General features: G+C 44.8%; 1 protein-coding gene across 1 annotated transcript in view; it reads left to right on the top strand.

Annotated features, from left to right (window-relative positions):
- Window positions 1-25582, top strand: part of PGM2 (phosphoglucomutase 2) — a 936504-nt gene that overhangs the window by 184609 nt on the left and 726313 nt on the right. The gene's annotated exons all lie outside the window — the stretch shown is intronic.

Genomic DNA, 25582 nt, shown 5'->3' with positions numbered 1-25582 from the left:
CTGTATCGACCCCAGAACTTTTTTCCTTACTAGTGGGATATTTTTCCCCTTAATTCCTCTGTGAGTGGGAACCTTTTTCCTCACTCACCGAATCTTTTACTCTTTTTATGGGTGTCATTTTTTTGACTCTCCATTGTGTCTTTTTAAAGTTATCCTCTTTAAAAACTTGTTGGCAATAAGTGCCTGTTGTTGCTGGTTAGCCTTAGGGGCTCCCCTTATAAACGTTCTCTAGCTAACCTTGAGAGAACTACAGTTCCCATGGGTAGAAAGGATCTTTGAATCACTTTTACATTTTGTTAGGTGAAACCAGCACACCCCATCTTATCTGGAGTGCTGGGGAGATGCAATGTTATCCCCTTTTACACTAAAACTGTAACATTTCTGTTAGAGGGACAAGCTTACTTTCAATGGCTGGTGGCAGTGATACCCTCCCCGCCCAGGCTCCAGTCTGTCTGTGAAGGCAGGAAGCGATGGAGGAGTCCAGAACTCTGCAGCCCTTTGTCTTCCTCCTTGCCTGAATGGGGTCAAATCCGAGTGGAGGGGTGCTGGCTGTCCTGATTGGACAAACAGACTGCCCCTTGTTGTAAAATGCAAGGAGAGAATGCAGAGGTTGTGCTGTAATTCCTGTTAAATACTGCAGACCTGGAAGCTGAAGACAAGTCGACCACTGGAACCGAAACCGAAGAGGATGATGAATGAAAAAAGCAGCTGAAACGATTTCCAGCAACCAGAGAGCCTGCTGTATAACCGGAGCCTTCTGTAGCCCTTCCTTCCAATCAACCTGAGGACTCTGAAAACAACGAACCAGTGCCTGGTGGGACCCACTAGACTTAAAGAGACCTACATTTTGAGCCATGCCACACATTGCTGCGACCTTGCTTTGCTGCAATACCCAAATAACCTGGATACTCGACCCACTGTGCGGTGCATGGTCTTCCGAATCTCACTGAAACTTCGTGGGCATCCTGGTGTATCTCCAGAGTCTGGGAAGTCCCCTCACCAGAGTGATGGACCTTTGTAACAACAAGAATTCAACTGCGATTTCCTGTCTTTTTTTCTATGCTCCTTGAAAAGGCGCCAAATCCACAGAACCGCATTCAGCCACAAAAACCTGCTCCTTGAAAAGGCGCCAAATCCACAGAACCGCATTCAGCCACAAAAACCTTGCCTGGAGCTTTCTCCATTGATCCCTGCTGCAAAGTTCCTTCTGAGGTCTTGTTTTCAGTCACCACGACAACGAATCCACTGACCGGGTATTTGGATGCAGATCCTGAAGTCCTCCTGCTGCAAAATCCTCTTCACTGCTGAGGTACTGTGTTGGCTTGGGTATGTACTTACTTTAAGTCTCTTAGGAATTCTGTGTAGCTGTGGGGTGTTTTCTGTGTTGGGGAGGCCTCTCATCCAGTGCACCCTTTCCCACTGCTAGAATCATGCTAGGGTGTCTTCTGTGAAGCCCCTGGACCTTCTTCTAACTCTAGAAGTAAAGTACTAACCTGTTTGCTCAGTCTTCCTAAGGAACTCAGACTTTTGCTACTTAAGAAACCATTCTGACACTGTCTGTTGGTCACTAGATCCTAGTGACCCCCCTTCTGCCACTGAGAACACTCATGCTCCAAGAATAAGGGAAAGACTTTTAAGGGATTTGGCCTTTTGCCTAAAAAAGAAAACACGTGTTTAAAAGTTACTTACTTGTAAAAGAGTTGGTTAGTAATTGTAACTCTTAAGAGTGAACAGTTACAAAAGTTCTTACTTAATTTGAATATGTGATGCACTATTCTCAAAAGTACAAACATCCTTCTTTTCCTTAGAAACCATTTTGCCATTCTAATAGAAAGTAGATGTAAAGGTATATTACTCTCCTGTGAAGAAAGTACATGTGAAGGTATATTACTCTCCTGTGATTGGGTTGTGCCTCTTCCCAAAAGTAATGTGTTGGTTTCACCAGATTATTCTGGTTAGGGTAATTGTATGAGTGTCCCCCAACTGTTGGTATCACCAGTGTCCCCCGACTGGGTCTTGCTTCACCTGACTTGCTGTTAGCCTGTCCAGAATAAGTCTGTATTAGGTTGTTGCCTACCTAGAATAACTTTGAGTCATTCAGTAAAGTGTAACATTGGGTTTTGCTTTCCCTGTGCTGTTGTAAACAGACTCACGGAGAGTCTTTGGTTCTAACTGTCACTCAGAAGTCATACATAAGGTACTTGTATAGCTGGGAAAGATCTAACCTGGATTTCATTGTGCGGTTAAAAAAAAAGTATATGGGTTTTATTTACCTTGAGTTAGCTGTTTTCCATCCAAAAAATAAGTTGCAGGAGTTACTGCTTATCTCAATCTGTGTTTTAGTGATCTCAAAAGCACCTGTAATTGAATATTACACCCTTAGGATTTACTCACCTAGTATAACCGTGTGTTATCACAAAAGTAGTTATAGGTTTTTACTGTACCTGGAATAAGTGTTCCACTATTCACAAAATGTATACTGTCCAGTTGACTGATAATGTGATCTGTTACTGAGTCTCATTATACAACTAGTAGGGTCTACTGCCCTGGCATTACTGAATGTAATTTTGAAAGTAACCATTGGTTTTTACTCCCCAAGAATAAGTGTGACCTATACTGAATGTGTATGAAAAGGTTTGACTTCCCTAGAACTACTGTTTGGTGTTCCAAATAAGGTTTATGCTTTGGTCTGTGCACCTTCTAGCATAGTGTTGTGTTTTGATAATTGTGATTACATATGTGTGTTAGTACTTATATACCCCTAGATTTATCTGGGCCTACCTGTATTTGAATAAACCCTTTATTTTTACAATACATAGTGTTTCTTTGGACCATTTGTATTACAATTTAATTTGTAATGATTTTACAGCCCTCTCTCCCCCCGAAGCTAAGCCTGGCTGCTCTGTCTACGCTGCCATTGACTCGGGTGGTACAGCCTTAAACTAAGTGTTGTGTGGGAGCGAGGGGCCATGAGGCCCCTCGCATCCTCTACTTCTCAGTACAAAACTCTGACCAAGTGCCTCCAGTAGTGGGTTCTCCCCTTGCTCTTATGCGATGTTAACCTCGGTTGACTTTCGCGTAGATGGGACCACTGAGCAGGACACGGGGCATCCATTTTTGTACCCCTTTCAACTCCATCTTAGTGACTAGGCCTAACTGCGATAGTACAAAAAATGCTTCTCTACCCTTTTCACGCAGCGGCACGGCCAGGCGAGCAGAGCAAAGAGCCCCCACCCTCGTTCTCACCCTGGCTGGAAAACTTCACAGGTCCATTCTCACGCTGAAGCCGGAGATGTTTGCAACACAATTGTAAATGTAACACATTACTCTTTCTCTGAGATTACTGTCTCGCATGTGAACCAGCATGAGCTAAGCACATAGCTCGTTCATCTCCACAAACGTGTCATACCCCTCCTGCACTCTCACCCGTGGAAATTCACTGCCATTGTGACCCTGTGTCTCTGCGAGATATTCCTTTCATGTGCCAGGCCGCTGACCATGCCATGATGCCCACCCAGCAGATCCCCAACTAACATTAGACCCCTGCTGCAATATTTCGTTTCCTACCACTAACAAATGCCACATACCAGAGATTCTTATGTGCACGGATCCTGACTTCAACCAGTGTATTATAGCGGTCAAGACCCTTAACCTATGACTTGTATAATCCTATGTTATTGATAGTTTAGATAAATGTGTGACTTGTATAGAGACATGATAGACTACTGAAGGTCTTTAATTGAATGCCTTTTTTGAGAATATATTATGTTAGCTTAGATAGTGACCACCCTACCTCCCACTGACGTCAATCCTCCTGCCAACCAAGCGACCAGCCCGGATGAAGAGATGCCACCCCACCTGAGACATTGAGAGAACTGACCAATCCGGGACCAACATAGTATCCTATGTTAGTTGTGTCACGCACCCTATAAACCATGATGTAATGATAACTTGTGCAGAGCCCTCTCAGATATCTCTTGAATAATATTCAAGCAGATAAAATCTCTCCTTGAGCCATTGCAGCCTGCTCTCTTTGCCTTATTCCGTGTCAGGGGTGTGTTTGTTTTATTCTTTTGCACATCAAAGACGGGGAGGGCACAAACATTTGGTGACCCCCTGCAACGTGATTTGGAGAGGTGCCTCGAGGCCCACACCGTGCGGCGAGATCCAGGACGCCCCCAAGCAAAACCATCGCCTCCGCGGCTGACCAGCCTGTGCGCTCTACAAGAAAGGGTCGAGGGTTCCCGGTTGACGAATACCCTACTGAAAAGCTGCTCGCCGAGGCGGGCCACAGCTTGGTTGGGGTGCGGACCTGACTGGGGTCAAACCGAGAACGGTGACCCTCGGATTACCTGACGGAACACGTGAGTGCCGGTTGCGAAGGTTGCCAAGGAAAGGTAAGGGGGGAAAAGTACAGGGACGAGAGAACAGGTGATAGTGGGTTGAGGATAAGAGCAGTAACTGTGTGAGTGATGTTGAGGCCTATCTGATCTGTCTTTTATATGGCCATTCGGTTTTGTGAAGAAGTGAGAAGAGGGGAAGAGATATCCTAGCCCGAACGTGGTAGAAGGCGGTGCCGCGTAGCATTGTCTCGTCCAGTGCAGATAAATAAGCGAAGATAAAGAGAAAAAGTAGGGGTCTCATATATTGAGTAGACTCAGAGTAGTTATTTAGAATTTTCTTTTTCCGTGTAAGCAAAGATCTCTTTGGGAATAAGTAAAAGGGTGTAAGAGGCGGGGAGTGACTGAGAAGAGTAGGTAAAACTGGGAAGGGGAAAAGGTGTTCAGTAATGGGAACAAGGGAGAAATAGAAGCGCAGAGGTAGTGCATGTGCATGTTATGTGTTGTATGTTTTTGCTTTTTGTCTATTTTGTGTCGCATATGCTGAAATACTGAAAGTGATTTGTTGGTAAAGTCATACATGCTAAAAGTGAACTATTGAAGTTAGAAATGCAATAGGTACACGGGTAACATTGAATATTGGTACACAATAATTGCCCATAATTGAGAAACACTTGACATTACTGATCTGTACAAGGGAACCATTGGTTGGAGGAGAGGTGATTAGAAGGGAGGTTCGGTTTGGGTGCAAGTGCACATACAAGTTAAGGGAGAAATATCGTCATGGGAGGAATAACACTGTTCGCTCATATTTGTCAACACCTCCCACAATATAGTGATAGAATACAAAAATACCACAATCAGTGGGTGACAGAGATAAAAGGGGACAGCGTAGTACCAATTTGGCCAAAGGGTGGGTCGTTCGACGAACTGGTGTTAGACTTAGTGTCCACGCACTTATTGGCGAGGTATAAGGGAAAACCATTGCAGAACAGAAGGGAAGTGCTAGATCTGTGGCAGATGTTTGAGGAAATAGCCCCCACAGGAGAGGTAAGTACGGGAAAGACAATTGAAAAGGAGAACACACAGGAAGAGGTAAGTGGAACCCCAAAGGGTGTGAGTGCTCAACGACCACAGCTGAAAATGACACAACTAAAATATATCCCTTGATGACAAGGCCAGTAGTAGGATATATCGAACCCCTGTACATACCGGCATGCCCCACCCCCACTCCCTCTAACGGAGCAGTAGCTACCGCACCGCCACCATATGACAAAGGAGGTCTGTATGGCCCTACGAGTGCACCCCCTGTAAATTTAGCGCGGTTAAATGGAGATCTAGACCACCAGCTAGCGCATGCACAGATGGAGATAATGCGGCTGAGAGCATTGTGTGACAAGGGCCAAATGCTGCCGGGGGGAGGGGAAGTGCCACCATTATCTGTAGCAGATCTTACACCCTCCTTAAGCGCAACAGGGGGGTTGGCACCAACATCAGAGCCGACACGATCTATATCATCTCATCGAACACATATATCGCAGGGGCAAGAAAAGGAATGGAGGTCGGGAGAGTTCCTGTTCCATCTAAATGACAAACCAGTGAAAATTATACGCCCAGCTAACCCCAAAAGTCAGCGAGGGCAGGGACACGATGAGAATGCCGAGCAAGAGGAGGAAGTAGAAGAGGTATGGCGTGATCTAGATGAGTATGAAGAGGGAGCGGCGGCTATGGGATCCCCACTACCATCTCAGCTTGATGATTTTGACGAACCATCGCCGCCACGATGGCAAGGCAGATTAAGGCAGGGAGTAGGGAACATGTTGGTGAGTAAGATAAAGAAAGGGACAGTAAGTAAGACAGGAAAGAAGCAGAAGTTGCAGATGCCACTGATACATAAGGTAGCAGGCAGGCCACATTACATTCAATGGGCCCAAATGGATAAAAACAACCTGTTGAAGCTCCTCCCCCCACTTGCGGGAGGGGCCAGGAAATGGATACAAGCATTTGAGAAAAACACGGCAGGAGTACCACTCGCAATAGGTGATGTAAAGAGTTTGCTGGTCTCCGCTGTCGGTGATCAGGCAGACGCTGTGTGGAAAAAAGCAGGGTTCCCAGGAGTGACAATGAATTGTGACCGCCACGATGGATCACCATTCAATAATGTTCGAGTGCAGGTATGGAACGCCTTGCGACGCACGTTTCCAGATATTCCCAATTTACATTTGGTGATGCAGTGCACAATGGAGGAGAAATAGGTACAGAAGGCCTTGGATAAAATAGCTGGGATAGAAGCCAAGGGTTGGCCAGAAATTCAGAGTATAATCGTGCACCACTGTAGGAGGATCAAAGAGAAGGAAAAGGAGATAGCACAAAAATAGTTGGCAGATGAAGCGAAGCTAGTGCAGAACAAATTGGTGAAGGTCGCCGCCATAAACGCCAGCGTAACTGCTGATAGAGAGAACGAAGGGGACGAATGTTTGAGAAACAGACCAGTTGGAATAGCAGCACTGTGGGCCGCAGGAGAACAAGGGCAGTGGAGCGGAGAAGAACCACAGAGAGGACCACAGTGGCAAGAACGGCTGAGCAGAGGAAGAGGTGGGTACCGCGGCCAGAGAGGGGGATTCGGAGGTATGGGAAACAGGTTTCGGTGGGCAAGGGATGAGAGGGGGACAACACGGGTCATGTTGGAATTGTGGAAGGTGGGGACACTATTCGAGAGATTGCAGAATGCGTCTGTCGGGGTACTTTCAAGGCCAACCACCCATGGACAATGAACAAGGATGGGGTTGCCCACACCCAGGTAGTCCCTATGGACTACCAATGGGGAGTAGAAGACAGCAGGAGCAGTGTTATAATGAGCCCCAAATGCAACAAAGACGGCCACCCCCCACATTCACATAACAGTTCATCCCAGCCCATAGCACGACAAAACACTGTAGGAAGCGCCAGCAATACCAGCTTCACAACTGCTGCAAACGGTGCACCTGCAACATTCAATGGTGTAACAGTAGTTGGAGATAATGTCTTTTCAGTACCAGGGCAAGTAAGGTACGCAGATTAGGACAGCCCACAGGGAGCACTTGCGTGTCCAGCCGTATTCACCACCCTACGTGAAGAAGAGGAACGACTAGTGGGGCAGAGATAGGAAATAAGCAGTTTATCTTCATGGTAGACTCAGGAGCAGAAAAGTCATGTCTTATGGAAGTGCGGTTTCCGCTCTCAGGCAGGAATTTGGAAACACAGGGGTTCTCTAGGGCTATTTTAAAAGTTCCTTACACGAAAGATCTAGATATAACGGTGGGGGAAAATAGTGCGCACACCCTTACTGTACCACGAAGACGCGCCAATCAACTTGCTAGGAAGAGATTTGCTAAGCAAATTGAACATGACTATCTCGTTTACAGAGCGGGGAATAGTGTGTTCCACCCCAGGAGTGTGCCTAGTACGAGCAATGCTGATGATCAGCACAATGATGAATGAAGTTGTAGTGCGAGGGATACGCATTGACATAGACATGTTTATCTATGGCATCAAGGCGCTAGTCCGAGTAGTGCCTGAAATAACAAGAAAGCAGTGGAGGACCCCATCAGACTTTATATTTCGCCCAATCACAAGTGTAGATGTCGTGCCAGGAACGATAATGTCAATAGACATTGAGGCAGTTCAGGTATCGAATTAACGTATTGTGGTCATAGGTTTGGTATTGTGGTCATAGGTTTGGACACGCATGGTGCGAGTGGAGAACTGTGCTATGCATAGACCCCAACATAATGCTCAGAGATATAACTGACGAAGAATTATTCAGTGATAACGAAGACGACGGAAAAATAATAATGGAAATAAGTATACCATGCGACATCATGATCCAATACAGGGAAGTGCATAACCCGGTTATGGCTAGTGTCAGTGCCTCACCAACAATATTTGAGGAAGATATGGCAAAGGTAGCACCAGAAATCTGGACCACAGGCCCCCATGATGTAGGGCTACTGCATGAAGTGACACCCATAAAGATAAAACTTAAACCAGGTGCAACACCGCCGAGAGTGAAACAATACCCAATATCGAGAAAAGCAGAAGAAGGAATTAGGGAAACAATAAATGCACTCCTGAGCCAAACTCCCCATGAAACACAGCAATCTTCCTGATCTAAAAAGCAAAAGGAGGGGCGGGAAGGATGATCCAAGATCTCTGCCCACTCAATGTTGTCATCCAAAAAGAATTCCTGTTAGTGCCTAACCCAGCATCAATACTGTGCAGTATACCCAAAGAATCAACATGTTTCACTGTGGTTGACTTGAAGAACGCTTTCTTCTCTATACCACTTGACCCAGGATCATGGTACCTCACAGCATTCACACTAGGAAACAGATATAAGCATCGCAGACTCCCGCAGGAGTACTGTGAAAGCCCCAGCATTTTCAACAGGGTACTACGTGAGGATATTGGGAACATAAATGTAGAGGGCACCATTATACAGTACGTAGACTATCTACTCGTCTGCAGCGAAACAGAGGAAAAGTGCAGGGAAAACTCCATAACACTACTAAACGTGTTAGCTACGAAGGGGTACAAGGTGGATAAAGGGAAGTTGCAATACTGCCTTGCCGAAGTTGTATACCTTGGGCAATTGATATCAAAAGATGGGAAACAAATACTCCCAGACAGAGCAGCTGCAATACACAACATAATCATACCAAAAACAGTGAAGGACATGCAAACATTTCTTGGCATATGTAATTTTTGCCGAGCATGGATCCTTGATTACGCAGCATACACATGTCCATTACTGCAAGCACTAAAAGAGGCACAGAAGAACCGAGCTCCAATAAAATGGACACACGACATGATGACGCAGTACTTTAGACTAAAAGATCTCATTGCAGATGCTCCAGTCCTTGTGAACCCAGATTATGAGAGGGAATTTTTCCTGTTCTCACACTGCAATGGAACACTGATGACAGCAGTACTAGCACAAAAAACATCATTAGGCCACAAACCATTGGCCTATTACAGTGGAACACTAGACGCAGTGATGTATGGTCACTTCGTGCAAACAGGCCCTCGCAGCTGCGGCCTTCGCCATTGAAAAGAATACCACAATTGTGATGGGATGTTCGGTAATACTTTATGCCGAGCATTCATTATTTGCAATTCTCGAGCGGTTAAAATCGACATTGACAACACAAAGAGCAACAGCATACAAAATAATAATATCTAGCTCCAATGTACATGCAGTAAGGTGTAAAACAGTAAACCCAGCTACGTTCATAACGGAACCATGTACAATGGAGGACATGCAAGAACATGACTGCAACGGATGAGGGGGAGGGCGATGATATTCCCAAAGCAAGTGAAAACTCCCTGAAGGAAGGAGAAATATACTTCATCGATGGCTCAGCATCAATAAATCCAGAAACGGGGGAAAAACATGTAGGGATGGCAGTAGTACGAATGGAAGAAGATAGCTATGAAACAATCGTACACAAGCGCCTCCCGTCCCATTACTCGGCACAAGCAGCGGAACTGACTGCATTAATTGAAGCATTACACACAGCCAAAGGATTCACAGTGACGATATATTCAGATTCAGCATATGCAACTACCACTGTTCATTCAGGACTATCGCGCTGGCGTAGGAGAGGGTTCAGACGAGCAGATGGCTCGCCAGAACAGCACGCTGCCCTATTAAATGAATTGATAGATGCGTTAGCGGAACCATCAGTAGTAGCAGTGGTGAAGTGCCAAGCCCATACCAACAACATAGATGCAATCTCATTGGGGAACGCAGCAGCCGACACAGCAGCGAAGGAGGCCTCGTACTTCAATACAACGCCAACAACAGAATGCATTGTAAAAGCAGCTACTACAGAACCACTAGACGAATCTTATAGTAACACACCCATAGCACAACTAAAAGAGCTACAGAGGAGAGCATCACCGGAGGAGCAGGTGTTGTGGAGCAAACGAGGGTGCAAACAATCAGCCACAGATCTCATATGGAGACAGCAGACAGCGGGAAAGGTAGTGATGCCGGTAGAATTGTAAGAAGTTGCATTCCAACAACTACACTTCCCAGCCCATGTAGCAAAACAGCACATAGCAGCAGACATTCAGGAGGATTGGTTTGTCCCTAACCTGCAGGAGCACTTGTCAAAGTTCGTCATAGAGTGCACAACATGTCAAACATACAATTCAGGGATGACACTGAGGACGTTGCGAGGAACGCTGCCACGACCAGTATGGCCATTTAGAGAACTCCACATTGATTACGCCGACATGGGGGAGAGATGTAACGGAGCAAGACATCTAATTGTGGTGGTATGTCTATTCTCAAGGTGGGTGGAGGCGGATCCTTGTCCCCACCCAGATGCGAAGTGTGCGGCGAAATTTTTAATACGAGAGGTGTTCTCCCGATGGGGAATATGTAATGTGATATGATCAGACAACGGCACACACTTTGTGAATGACCTCTTCAAGGAAGTGACAACACTTTTGGGGGTGAAGCACAAACCTTTTATCATCCAATGGCCAATGGGATGGTGGAGAAGATCAACGGCCTGCACAAGAGCAAATTATCAAAGTTGTGTAACACACTGAAGAGAAACTGGGTATATTGCTTACCACTAGCACTGTTCCGACTCAGAACGCAACCATGCAAAGACCATCATCTAACCCCCCATGAAATTGTGACTGGGAGGCGAATACACACACCCCTCTCCACGATTAGGAGAGCATCAGACAGGGCTGCCACAGTGCTAGCGGAGGAATTTAAGGAATATATAACTCAGTTGACACGCACGGTTCGCAGCATAGCGCGACAAATTGCACCACCATTTACTGAAAATGTGGCAACTGATACCACTACGCCAGCTGCAGACAGCCCAAGTGGGCCGCTGATGCCAGGAGCACAGACCTATGTTAGGAGTTTTGTAAGAAGATGGAATTCACCAAGGTTTCATGGCCCGTACGAGGTCATATACAGTACCCCCACCGCGGTTAAGGTCAAGGGACTAAATATTGGGTGCACCTCTCAGATGTGAGGAGGGCATGAGATAGTGCACTCCCTCAGAGCGAACAAGAATGTGGAACTGGTACTACAACTGATGTTGGAAAACAATGAAAATATGATTGAACGAAAAGGACAATTCAAAATGAAAATAATGTGAAATAGATGAAATATAAATATGCAAATAAATGTACATATCGTGGTGACCTAACAACTTTGTATCGCCCCTCCGGGTGACAAATGGCCCAACGAAGTACAATCGCAGCAAATTAACTTATATTAGACAGTGATAGGGATGCCATTAGGGCAAAAAGGTTTAGCAGTGTTCAATGTGCTGCAATTTTGTTTTCAGTGATGCTGTTTTTTATGGCCTGGTACTATACCCTCTTATCTCTGGTCAACGATTTACACAAAGGGGGAAGGGGGACTAACATGATATGAGAAGAATCCACGCTAATATGGACTGGAGTAAAGACAATATGGGGAGAAACTTATAACACTGGTATTAATGGTACAAATGTAACGCAATCTTCAGAGCACGCCATTGCAGATCCAACAGTTCTTTCATTGTTACATCCTGGCATAAATATGAGCAGTGATTATGAATCAAATGAATATGATGGCGACTATTATTAGCCGAAAGAAGTAGCTAATACAAGCACATTCATTTACTTATGGAGCCTACCTCAAATTACGCTGCTACCACTAGTGAATATATGCATGCAATGTCTAACAGCAATGACACGGCCTGGGCTGGAATGTTTCCCATACATTACCAAAGAGTGAAAAACAACAAGGAGGGAAGGAGAAGAAAAAGGGGGGCGGGAGGGAAAAGATATGACGTTTATCATGACCTGGGGTTAGATGAAATAGAAGACCCCGCCACCCTGACCAGTCTAACAAATGGTACTCGGACATGAGTGCCACGGCAAGGCAAGCAACAAATGAAAGCTGCTATGTCTGCTCGCTCATTCCTCATGCATCAGGGACACCAAAAATGTTGATACCACAGGAAGTGCCCTTGTCGGAGGCTCAGTGTTTAATACATTTAGTTCTGTGTAGGATAAAAAGCACATTCCAGGCACCCACCGTCAGCCTAGAAAGAATGGAGAGTGAGAAGACGTGCACGAGCCGACGTCAAGGAGTGATATGCCTTAAAGAGCCATTTCTTGTCATAAAGAGGATGAGGTATGCTGAGAACAAATGGCACGATGAAACTATCGAGTGCAGAGCAGATGCACTACGGGGGCTGGCCGAAGATGCATTCCAATGGATAAAAGGAGTGTGCACGCCTATCTGGTCTCAGCATGTTGCTAAACTAACCTGGATTACAGCGCTGGAAAAGCCCATAAAAACACAGAAAGAAATACTGCATGAACTATGCCTCCGTGGAGAAGGAAAAGTGAACATGGGAGAAATAAGAAAATGCAACAATACAGTAATAATACCAGACATGAAAAAAGGCACTGCAGCCCTCATGGACATGTACTGGGTTTGTGGCAAGCAAGCATACCTGCATCTACCCGCATCCTGGAAGGGTACGTGCGCCTTAGCAACTCTCCACACAGCACTGATGGTAATACCAGAAAGCCATACCCAAGGGGCAGCAGAAGATTCGGCTGACAGATTGGCAGCAGGGCAATCGGCTGAACAATCGGCAGCGCCCACACGAGAAAACACAGAACTTCCAGCTTATGAACTATTGTCCGAATACGAGCTGAAAACAAAGTTGTCACGAAATAAAAGATCATCCAACTACATTTCATCGCAATCATCAAAACTCCTTGCTGAGATCCCGCAAAAATACAAACTTTTCTCATCAGCAGAGACATTTTTTGCATCGCTCCTAACACCAGAGCTCCAAGCGTGAGCAAACGCCAAGTGGTTGCAAATCGTACGCTGGGAGCTCATCCAGCTGTCCAACGACACTGAAGAAGGGTTCAATGTTATAAAAATAGAGCTCCGCGCCTTGCGCCTAATGACAATGCAAAACAGATACGTTCTAGATCTCCTCACAGCAATGGACGGTGGTGTTTACCGGAAAATTGGGGGGCCTGTTGCACATTCGTGCCATCCGAAGATGCAGATAACGGGACACTTTCACATGTGATAACAGCAGTCCACAATCTAGGAGAAAAGATCAGAACAGAGGGTGGACCGGAAGAAAGCACATGGTTTGACAATTTGTTCAGCTGGATACCACCATGGTTAAATGTGATGATGAAGATACTAGTTCCTATCATCGTCTTTGTGTTACTATTCTTCTGCGTGTGTCAACTGGGACTCCGGTGTTGTGCAAAAAGTATGCCTACCTCGACTATGATGATGGTAACAATGGGCCGTCCGACAATGGTAGCAACTATGATAGATGCCCAAATACAAACAGGGGACCATAACCCTCCAAAGTACAGGATGACTGCCATCTACAGGCAATATGGGGACAGGGTTGATAATTTGTACCACACCACCATCAAGGAACCAACAGAATTGCAATGGTATAATGAAGTATGGGTAGATCTAGACGGGATGGTGGGATATACCTAACATGTACTCCAGATGAATATGCAAGAAGAGGGAATAGCTTGAGAAGTGTATGCAGAGCATGGATGCCAATAAAGGGTACTCCGGCCTGGGAAGAAGCAGTCGCTGAAGCCGAGTACTACCGAAGGGAGAATGAAAAGAATAAGGTATCATAATTCGTTACTTTAGATGTAACGAAAGAGGGGAATGTGTGGGAGTGAGGGGCCATCAGGCCCCTCACATCCTCTACTTCTCAGTACGAAACTCGGACCAAGTGCCTCCAGTAGTGGGTTCGCCCGTTGCCCTTATGCGATGTTAACCTCGTTTGACTTTCGCGTAGACTGAGCAGGACACGGGGCATCCATTTTTGTACCCCCTTTCGACTCCATCTTAGTGACTAGGTCTCACTGCGATAGTACAAAAACTCTTCTCTACCCTTTTCACGCAGCGGCACGGCCAGGTGAGCAGAGCACGGAGCCCTCACCCTCGTTCTCACCCTGGTTGGAAAACTTCATGGGTCCATTCTCACGCTGAAGCCGGAGATGTTTGCAATTGTAAATGTAACACATTACTCTTCCTCTGAGATTACTGTCCTGCATGTGAACCAGCATGAGCTAAGCACATAGCTCGTTCATCTCCACAAACGTGTCATACCCCTCCTACACCCTCACCCGTGGAAATTCACTGCCATTGTGACCCTGTGTCTCTGCGAGATATTCCTTTCATGTGCCAGGCCGCTGACCATGCCATTATGCCCACCCAGCAGATCCCCCAACTAGCATTAGACCCCTGCTGCAATATATTGTTGCCTACCACTAACAAATGTCACATACCAGAGATTCTTATGTGCACGGACCCTGACTTCAACCAGTGTATTATAGCGATCAAGACCCTTAACCTACGACTTGTATAATCCTATGTTATTGATAGTTTAGATATATGTGTGACTTGTATAGAGACATGATGGACTGCTGAAGGTCTTTGAACTACTTTTATTATAGTGCATGCCTTTTTGGAGAATATATTATGTTAGCTTAGATAGTGACCACCCACCTCCCAGCGACCTGACCTTCACCCATGTGGAGCACAAACGACTGACGTCAATCCTCCTGCCAATCAAGCGACCAACCCGGTTGAAGAGATGTCACCCCACCTGAGACATCGAGAGAACTGACCAATCCGGGACCAACGTAGTATCCTATGTTAGTTGCGTCACACACCCTATAAAACATGATGTAATGATAACTTGAGCAGAGCGCTCTCAGATATCTCTTGAATAATATTCAACCAGATAAAATCTCTCCTTGAGCCATCGCAGCCTGCTCTCTTTGCCTTATTCCCCGTCAGGGGTGTTTGTTTTATTCTTTTGCACATCAAAGACTGGGAGGGCACAAACAGTGTCCAGTCTTGTACTGCCTCAGTTGAATGGTTTTACTAAGCCCTTAGTTGGACTTCAGAACACTGTCCTAACACAGAGTCGGCACAAGCCTGCAAGTTTGAAATTCGCTTGAAGCAGGACCTTGATAAAACCAAAGAGGGGAACAGAGGAACAGTATACTGGAACGCCAGACCCACAGCCCCAGCAGAGCATGGGAAACCTAGAGAAGACACCAGAGAAAGACCTTGAGATGCCAGTACCTGGGCACCAGCTGGATACGAGAAACCCTGAGAGGGAAAACGAAGAGAGAGGCTGGAATGACAAGCCCAGGGTGCCAGCTGAACAAGAGAAACCCAGAGATGGGGAAACTGGGAGAGAAGCGGTTGAACACCAAAGCCAAGGCACCAACTGAACACAAGAAAACCATGGGGCTGGAACCCTAACATTGGGGGTAGCGAGACGACAGAAAACTTGTGGTGGACCAACGGTCCCTCCAACGTTGCTGATACCCTTGAGCATAATTGGACATGAAGTGTCCCACATTTCTTTTTCTTTTCTTTTCCTTTCTTTTCTTTTCTGTATTTAAGTGCTTATGGTTATCTTACAAATCCTTTTACACTACAATTTTACAGAAGATAAAAAACCAGAATAAGATGTGATGCATTTCATCATAGATCATTAAAATAATAAAAAGTTTAAAACAACCGTTATCAACAATATCAAGTTCATACTTCTAAAAATCCATTATGTACCTATTTATTTGCTCCTATAGGGTTTATATCATGGTATCTTTATTACTGTCAGGCTAAGATTCAGATCTTGCGTTTGCGGAAGCTGCTGAACCCCCGACAATCCCCATGAAATGTAGCACTCAAAGCTTTAGATTGTTTTACAGCTCAGTTTACCACACTCCCAAGGGAAAGAGGGAAATGGATAAAATAACAAACACCAGGCTGGAAGCTTATTGACTAGCTGGCTGAAACCTGTAGAGGAAACATAAGCAAATACAAAACACCTCGATTACTCAATGGATCACGGACCTTGGAAACAATATCATTAACGAAATAGTTTTAAAGACCATACCTGATACTTCTCTTGAATATGCCCTGATAAGTTATAGTTGTAGTTTTCCTTACTAGATGACTGGAAACTTTTTGATCATTCTGCCTCTCAGTTAGGTCCTAGAATGAATTTGTAATCTTTTCCTGCAACTCCATAACCTTCTATTAAGTGAATGTCTCAATGTAGATTCTGTTCTCAACAAAAACTAAGACACATGACTTCAGAAGATAATCTTGAAGCAAGGAAAGTTCCAAAGAAATCCAGTAGAAAAGAGCATACATGCGTTGAATAGTCTCGTAGAAATGATGAGCTCGCACACGCGCTGTAAATCCTCGTAGCAAAAAACACGCACATGCGCTGTAAATCCACATGGCAAAAGAACACGCACACGCGCTGTAAATCCACATAGCAAAAGTTCACTGACATGCACTGTTGTTTTCACGTAGAAATGTTGCTCTCGCGCTGTAGATTCACGTAGCAAGAAGTTTGTGCACACATTGAAGTTTTCACGCCGCAATGTTGCTCCTGCGCTCACGCGGTAATTTCACTTAGCGGAATGACCACGCGCTTGCATAGTTCAGTCACGTTGCTCTTAGGAACACGCGCACGTGCTGTAGTTTACACAGAGCTAAGATGAACGCGCACACGCTCACACAGTTCAGTCACGTAACTCAGAAGAACACGCACATGCACTGTTGTCTTCACGTTGCAAAGATGAACGCACGCTCGCGCCCTTGACAGTTTCAATCCGAATAAGTTCGTATCACATTAAACATTTAAGTAATAAATAAAATCTTACTAATTATAAGTTCTGTATTAATATTTACACTAACGTTGAGTATTTAACAAGTCACTTATCTCCTGAAAGAGTCTCGAAAGATTTGCCTTTGATGTAAGTTGAATCTTCCTTCTTCTGTCCTGTATCCCAATGTACTCCAGACACTACACCAGTTAAATTCCCAGATATAGCCGCGCGACCGCTTGAAACTTGAAGCCCCTGATCAAGTTAAGCAGGAGCAGCTTTAACATGCGTCCTCTCAGCTGGGCATTGACGATGAAAGGCAGTTTAGAATGTTCACTGTCCTTCCAATAAACAAACGCCAGCCAAAAAGAACTTAAGCTGGACACTTCCATCTTGGCTTGGGTCCTTTCCAAAGGCTGCCATTAAGGTTAACCCCAAACTTTTGTGACTAAGTAAAAACCAATCAAAACCTCACCAAAACCCTCCAGTTCTATGGATATGCCACACCTGACTCCATGTATATGTCATGCTAACCTGACAATTACGTGCCCTCCTCAATATCCAACATTCCTTTGGCCTTACGCTGTATGTGGTGAGCAGCTAATGTCATGACAAGGAACTCAGCCCCTTATAACATACTCTAGAATTAGTCTGTGTCATATGACTTACAGTTGGTGTACCCTTTGATATAGAACGTGCCTAAGGCTGTACAATGCATTAATATGTTGCGCACTGTCTCCACTTCGAGTTTGCATAGGCGACATGTGCGTTCATTTAACGAGATACTCTTCCAAGCACCAATATTTGCATAGACAGGAAAATTATCAGATCGCCCCTGCATTACAAAACGTATCCAAGGCGTAACTTGATCAGATACTGCCTAGGGGCTTGAGTGAACAAACCCTGTTGCGTGTAGGTAAGATATTCAGCCAATGTTGCCAGAGGAAGCACTCTGTCATAGTCTCAGGTTTTGAGGCTTAATTTGCGTCAACACATGGGAACCTCATGCTTCGAGGTGCATGACAGGGAGATGGAATCACAATGTGTTGGTACCAACAAGTCACTGTACCATGCACTGCAGATGTGGCGTTTTGCATGACTCACCGGGCAATACAGGAGGGAATTGTGCTTACGCCCCTTATACTTGATACTGGCCCACAATTTACACAATGAGTGTAATGATTGTAAACCAAGCTCTAATCTAATGGCCTCAACCGGGACAGATCCTGGGAGGCCCAACAATGAATGTTAGATTTTTGCATCGGGCTTGGTAACTATTTAATGGCCTTTGCAGGAAAAACTTCATTCGCATACATGAGACTTTATAAGCCATTAGCTTTGCCTCAATAGATCGACCTCCACAATTATCAATGGTTTTCCTTACGGCAAGCCACTTATTCCACGCCTTCGCCCATATTGTTTCCTTTAAATAAACAAAAGAGGGAGATGACTTGACATGGATGCCTAAGTACTTATAGGTGTCCGTTTAGGCCAGTCGTGTTATCCCCAAATGCCAGCCATACGCTGGTGCCCCATGTGCCTTTTTTCCAATAGCCATAGCTTTGGTTCTTCCGATCTTTATCTTCAGGCCATTCTTCTCAGACTAGTCATATAGGCCATTTATAGAGCGCTGTAAGCCGGTAGAACCCTTATCTAGAATAACAATATCCTTGGCATACGTAAAACAAGTAATATCCTCTTCACCAAAATGCGGAGGATTGATTGTGCACAGTTTTTAGAGCCACGTCTAGGTCAGCCATATATAGATTGTAAAGGAGGGGCGCCAAGACATATTCCTGCTTGATGCTATTGTTTGTGGCAATAAATTGAGTTAGTAAACCCTCCTGAGATAGTCTGACTCTCACATAGGCGTCACTATGTAGTTTAATAAAATATAGTAGGTAGGGGCAATGCCCCATTTTGTCAATTTCCCCCACAATACTGTATTCAACAAAGGAGAGGTAGAGTCTCAGAATAGCGAAAGGTATCCGAGATTAGTGTAAGACCCAAATACAATGAGAAGTGCTGAAACCGCTTCTAAAGCCAAACTGTTGTTTACCCAATATGTGATTAGTGTCGACCAAGTAGATAAAAGTTCAAGCAGAAAATTAGCGTAGACTTTAGCACTACAGTTTAGCATAGCCAATAATCTATAACAACTCGGCTGGAGTGGTGAACCCAGTTTTAAAACTGGGTTCAATATAGATTTGCGCTACGAATTTGGAATTTCGCCAGTGATGCATATATGGAGGAAGAATGCCTTTAAGAGGTCAGCCCAGAACTGCTGGACTTTTTTAGGGTTCACATTACACCATCCGTCTGGCCCTGTTGGGGGTGAAGATTTGGTCCTGCTAATTATGCCCCCCAGGTCCGTATCATTCACTGCAGTCCATACCACTAACCCTGTCATGGTGATGCTCCTATCATGTTCTTTGGACTCTAGGTGGTCCCAATATCGTTCAATTATGTATCTAGTGCAAACTGCTTCCCCAATTCCGTTAACCTCTATGGCCATATAGACTGGAAGCATATGTAAAAAAATGTTTGTGTCATGTGTTCACATGAGGACATTGATACATTTCCATCTAGCATTCTTATACATTTTCATTTAGCATTCAAAGCATTGAATAGGTACTTGCCTAACCAATGTTTATATGCATTTCTTTCCTCAGAAAACCTGTTTTTGAAATTTTGTATCCACATCAGTCAGTGGAAAGTGTGATTAACTAGAAGGTATCTAACCCACTTGTCCCCAGGGATTTGTCATCCAGGTGGCCAGGACATGGCCAACGCTTTTGGATCTGGTTCCTGGGGGTGGACCAATGCGGGAGGATCACCTGGGTGAGGGGTCTTGTGGGAGGGGGGACACTGGACGATGAGACGCAGTATCCCCTTCCTTGTAACACCTTTACCCTATCCTACCAGGTAGGATGTTTAGGAACTCTACCTCCCTCCCCTTTACAACACAAATACTTTATCACGGACAGCCCGCTATGAAAGATGTAGGGTATTTTGTGTAGATTTGGGACCTAGTGGTATTTTCTTACCACCAAGAATAAAAGTAATTTAGCAACAATCACTCCTTGCATTCAGATTGGGTTTGGTATTATAGTGATATCGTGGCTATGCATTATTTCAGTACACAGATACATTTAGTTGGTATGCATTTCGTTGTGGTATAGTGATGAGCATAATTTCTTTGTTTTATTTGTGGCCCCAACATACAAAAACCCTTTTTTTGTTTAGACTGTGCTTGTGATCTCTAGAGGCCTCGGGCTTCTACATTATTCAAGAACACCACATTTTCATATGGAATGCCACTTATGGCTTTTATCACTGATTTATCTACACCAGTGAGCTATGCTTCCATAAAGTATTCACAATAACATGTGGTATAATCACTAATTTATTTACATTAGTGAAACTATTTCCAGAGGCCTCTCTTTCTGCTGACTCATATACGTCCAGCAAACTATTTCATTATGTTCCACTCAGAAATCACACACATACATACACTGAGTGGAACCACGCACACAGCTATTTATAATTGCTCATAACATTACTTTATCTGCATAGAAACTTGGCGCTTTAAGCATCATTCCCTCTATGGCATAATATTTTTTTTAGACACCAAATGAAACAGAAACAAGAATACTCTTAGGCAGACTGTGTTATCACAATTTCATTTTAAAATGATACATTACCATTCGTGAGACAATCCTCTCTGAAATAAAAACATGAGAAATACAAAATGCAAGAACACTACGAATTTCATTTCATATTTGCACAAGAGAGAGAAAAATGACATTGTTTGTTTTGCCTTCAGCTGGCAATATTAAAATGTGTCATTTGAACACAGTGAAAAGCTATCGCTACACTGCCTGTCTAAAATAGGTCTCATGCACATACTGCACCCTCACTTTTATTCAAGATAATTACCAGCGAATTGTAGCTGTTTAGCACGCGAACTCCCCGGCCTGGTCGCTTTCTTTAAATGGCTCAAGGCTTTCCTTCAAAGCACCCCAGCGAAGACATGCAGTTCTGATCTGCGGTCTCTCAAGCCGGTGCTTATTGACTGGAATCTCCAGCCTGGGAAAGTCAGCAATTGACTGGGACGACGCCTCTCAATCAGGAAACCCCATAGAAACCCCAGCCAAGTCTTCCCCGGAGCTGTGCAAAATGTCCTCTGCCTTTCTCTCTCCCCGAAATTCTTTAGGAAACCTCCGTTACAGCCCCTAGGGTGAGTTGCACCCAATAAAATTCTATCAGGGCATACCCTCCTTCTTTAAACAATGGCTTGGCTTATACAGTTTAGAAACTGTATCTACTCATTTCCTGGCATGCAGATTTTGCATCCAGCAAACACAGTGAACAGAGAAAAAAAAAATGAATCCAAGTGCACGTTTAAAATGACTTTCAGCCTGCTACATTTTGCACTGAGACACATTATATTAAGAAGTTAGGATCATGTTAGTACTGTTAATTATATTAGTTCATTAATCCTCTAATGTGTCTCCTGCATCAGAGGCATTTCAGGTGAGGGAGAAGGAAAATAAATGCGTTTTTCAATGTGATAAAAATTGCTGTGTTTTTGACTGAGTAGCCTGTCTTCATTTACATGTCCATGTCACATTGGCAACACATGGCTTGCTGTACCACATTATAGCAATACATTAATCCCATGCAGTGGTGCTGTGCTCCCAAAACACGCTAAATAATCCTACAGAGAAAACAGACTAACACCCGAGCCATATACCTGATGTGTCCCAAAACACGTATCAGGCGAGGTCATCATACACACCTGACTTCCATTAAACTTCCCCACATGGATAAAAGGAAGAGCACAAAAGCACACTCTGAGCACGGTAAAGCACATGAGGAAACAGCAGTTTCGAGATGGCAGCTGAGCAAGAGAGGAAAGACGGCTAAACCGAAGGGGATTGGAAGGAGGGAAATTCCCTTGACATTTTCGACAAGCAACCGTTACTTTCCCAAGACCTTGAGAATAGAAGGCGTAGGACCAGGAAACAAGACTGAAGTATCCTGCATTGTGTGTCGGAGCTACCCGGGGCCCTCCTGCATCAATAATCCAGGCGGGGAGAATCACCAGCCACCGTGGTACTGTCCTTGGCTCCAAGAACAATGCAGCGTCAGTGAATCAACACAACCGGTGAGTTGGGGAGAACAATACAAGACTGGTCTGTGTTGAAGCAAAGGTTGAAAGCAGCAACATTGTATGGCGAGCACTGGAAAAAACGCGTGTGATAAGAGATGCAAGCGAAATTTAACTGCTGATGAGTGATTGAACTTTAAAGCAAGCTACAATACCTTTGACAGAGTGGTCCAGCACCAAATGGCTGCTCAATCGAAGGTCTCTATCAGGTATCCAGATGAGAAGTAACAAAAGTAGATACATTTGGTCCGAGCCCAGCAGAGGCAGATCAATTGGAAAAGAGCAAATAAATGTGAATCGAAGTGGTCCTGCGACATGTCAAGCCAAATCCTGCGCTCAGTCGAATGTCTTCTGTTTTGATGAAGTAGAGAACATTTTCTGAAATAAGAGACTTTGAATGGCAATGAGACTTTGGCACAGAAGGCCCTGATGTGGAGGTTTTGAACTGCATCCTCCTGTTAGAGAAGGCAGGGAGTGTGTTAAGCTCGAGTGTGCTGCCTTGTCCCATGCTGAAAACGAGGGTCGGAGGGTGGAGGGGGATGAAGCCAACGGCTTAAATATCATGACATCATTTCTTGAACACTTTTCTTTTGCATTACATTGTTTCCCACACTATGTGTATTTAGAAGTAAGGATTGGCAATAGTTTTATTAGTATAGGCCCTTTTATTTTAACAGACTCGACTAGGACTGCGTTATTATTTTTTGATGGTTGTAGCTTGCTCCCATGTTTAAATTTAGGATTAAATGGGCGTTTTTCAAACCCAATTGAAGTTCAATAACACCCTTGAACTGTGATCACTTGTGTTTGTCTTACTGTTTAATACCATTCCTTCTTTACACAAGCTTCTTTTAATCTCACAAAGTTGGGCATTTAGAGCTCTTTGCAATGCTGATGCCAAAGGTACCCTAGCTGTGACCGGTTGTGGAGCACTAACATAATGGCGGTTGTAAGTGGGTCAGGGCGTAGCCATCATTTGTTCCATGTCCCATTCACAGGTCCTCATGATTTCACCTCCAGAACACCCATAAAGCTTTAGTGGGTTTTTAAAAGTGTGAACGTTCGCAGATGACCAAATGAGCTCCACAGGTGTAATATGTTTGGAGCCAGCTTATTTGAAAGAACCCTTAGATGCAGATGATACCAGTGAAGCAACATGCGATAGCCAAGGAGATTTGATTTGACTTTGGAATTCCATTTTGAGTCCGTACTGGTCAGGTACCTTACTCTTGTGAGCCCTCCAAGAAGCAACAGGGGGTATCTCCTGTTGGGCCCCATTGATTGCTAGTGGCCGGAATGTTTTTTGTGGGCAGATGAGACTCGGACGCAAGATCGATACTTTGATATTTTAGTGAGTGACCATTGCAGCGCTCTTTCAAGAGGGGTGCAGATTTATCACTCCCATTCGTATTTGTAACCAGCAGAGGTATAAAACTCGAAGCTGAGGCGTCCAATCAAGGCTGCCGTGTGTTTGTAGCAGCTGGGTTTGGACAGGGCGAGATGATCCATTTATCGATTGGGCCTTGCAGAACCACTTATCTAAGAATACCTTCCGCAAGATCATTGTTTTTGATATAATTGCCTTCCGGGGTCATCTTCTTCCGGTGAAATGATATTGATCTTATTTTATTTAATATTGTAGAATCCAAAAAATCGACCCGTTTGCCCTTAGGTGGGCCGCGTTGAGGTCTCTTGGCCTGAGATCTTCTTAGCTCATTTGAAGGGCTTTTCAGAATGGATTGCTCAATGCTTATGGTTTCCAGGGCTTGCTCCCTCGTAGTCACCGTGACTCGTAAGGAGTCATTCTGTGTTGCAGCAGTCCCAATAACAATAGGAGAGGACTCACTGCTATCTATTATTAGACCTGTTGTCAACAGAGTCAGAAGATTTTCCGTGCCAGGCCGGGTGGTAAGAGATGGCTCCTGGCTTTGTATTGCATGGTTTGCAAGTGGTTCACGATTCGATTTGGCTTTATCAGCACAGTCCACGCTAGAGACAATAATAGTGTCCACTAATGGGGCGAAAGTCTAAGTCCGGACTCTCTGATAGCTGTGTTCCAATATGTTGTTTTAATTGCTGCTGCCGGGTGCCAAGGAATTCCGTTTGAGGCTTAAGCACAGGTTTAATAATGAGTCATTATTGTCAATCATCTGAGAAATATCTGCCACAGTTTTCGTCATTGGGGGCGTTGTTTAACTTGCTTCGCAATGGATCACTGTTGCCTATTATGGCATCCTTGTTTTCCCAATAGCTCATAATGGTGCGTTACGAGGCATCTTTCAGACCCATCTTCTCCTTTTTGTCTTGCGAGGGGCAGCTGTACCCGCCGTACCAGGTGTAGGGCTATGGCCCCATTTACCAGTACGGAGAGTGATGCTGCGCAATCTATATCTTTTAGGTTTGCTGGTCTTCATATTTGGTTGATTTTTCAGTGGGTTTGGATTTTTTTTTTTCGCATTTTCCATAATGGATCAAAGACAAAGGAGGGATAGTGACATGGAGTAATGGATCCAATTGACGATTTCAGGTCTAGGCACCAGCTCTGTGACTGCAAGTGCTAAGGACCCGCTGCATGCTTAGACTATTTTTCAGTCACCTCAGGCAGGCTTAGGTAGGTGCTCATTTGGAACACGCTCGGAAGTATCTGCATCACCTCCTTGGGTGGGACTTCCTACTATCGACACAAAGCACAGATGGAAGTGCAAAAGCTCATTACGACAAGGAATTCAGGGTATGGGTCGCCGCCTAATGCTCCACAGCAGGCACCGGGTAATCCGATTGTTGAGGGATCACCTGCCCAATGGTTGTTCGTAGTTCCGAACTAGATCAGGAAAGATAATCTCTCCCTCTCTCGCTCTCTCTCTCGCTCCCCACCCCTCCCCTCCCTGCCACAAACACACTGATGCCCATCTTCTGCCCCTCACACTATAGGCATACGCCCAGACACACAAACACTTAACTGTGACATCCACAACTTCTGTCTTTCAAGCCAGGCCACGTCTGTCAGCCCCTGCGCTCAATCGTGTGTGTTGGGGACTGACAGGTCGATTTAGAAAGACCGCTATGAGCAGTGTCCCTTTCTGAATCTATTTTTTTTAGTTATTTTCACTCTATACCAAACAATAGGGCCTATTAGTTCCGATTCATAGCCCGTGAAAAGTGTTGATATAGAATGATACCACTTGACAATGCTCTTCCGGATAAAGATGGCAGACCAGGTTCGGATCTGGTTCCATCCTCCACAGGCAACAGCCATAGGACCTCCATCCCAGTGACAATGTCATGTCCAGGTGAAGGGCTCATTGTGCTATCTGTCTTAAGCCAGCGTGATCCATCGGCCCCAGTACACAGACCTTAT

This window comes from Ambystoma mexicanum, chromosome 6q (assembly GCF_040938575.1).
Source record: "Ambystoma mexicanum isolate Mex_15411 chromosome 6q, UKY_AmexF1_1, whole genome shotgun sequence".
Classification (NCBI taxonomy): Eukaryota; Metazoa; Chordata; class Amphibia; order Caudata; family Ambystomatidae; genus Ambystoma; species Ambystoma mexicanum.
Note: the sequence above shows the minus strand (reverse complement) of the source record. Positions and strands in the feature narration are given on the sequence as shown.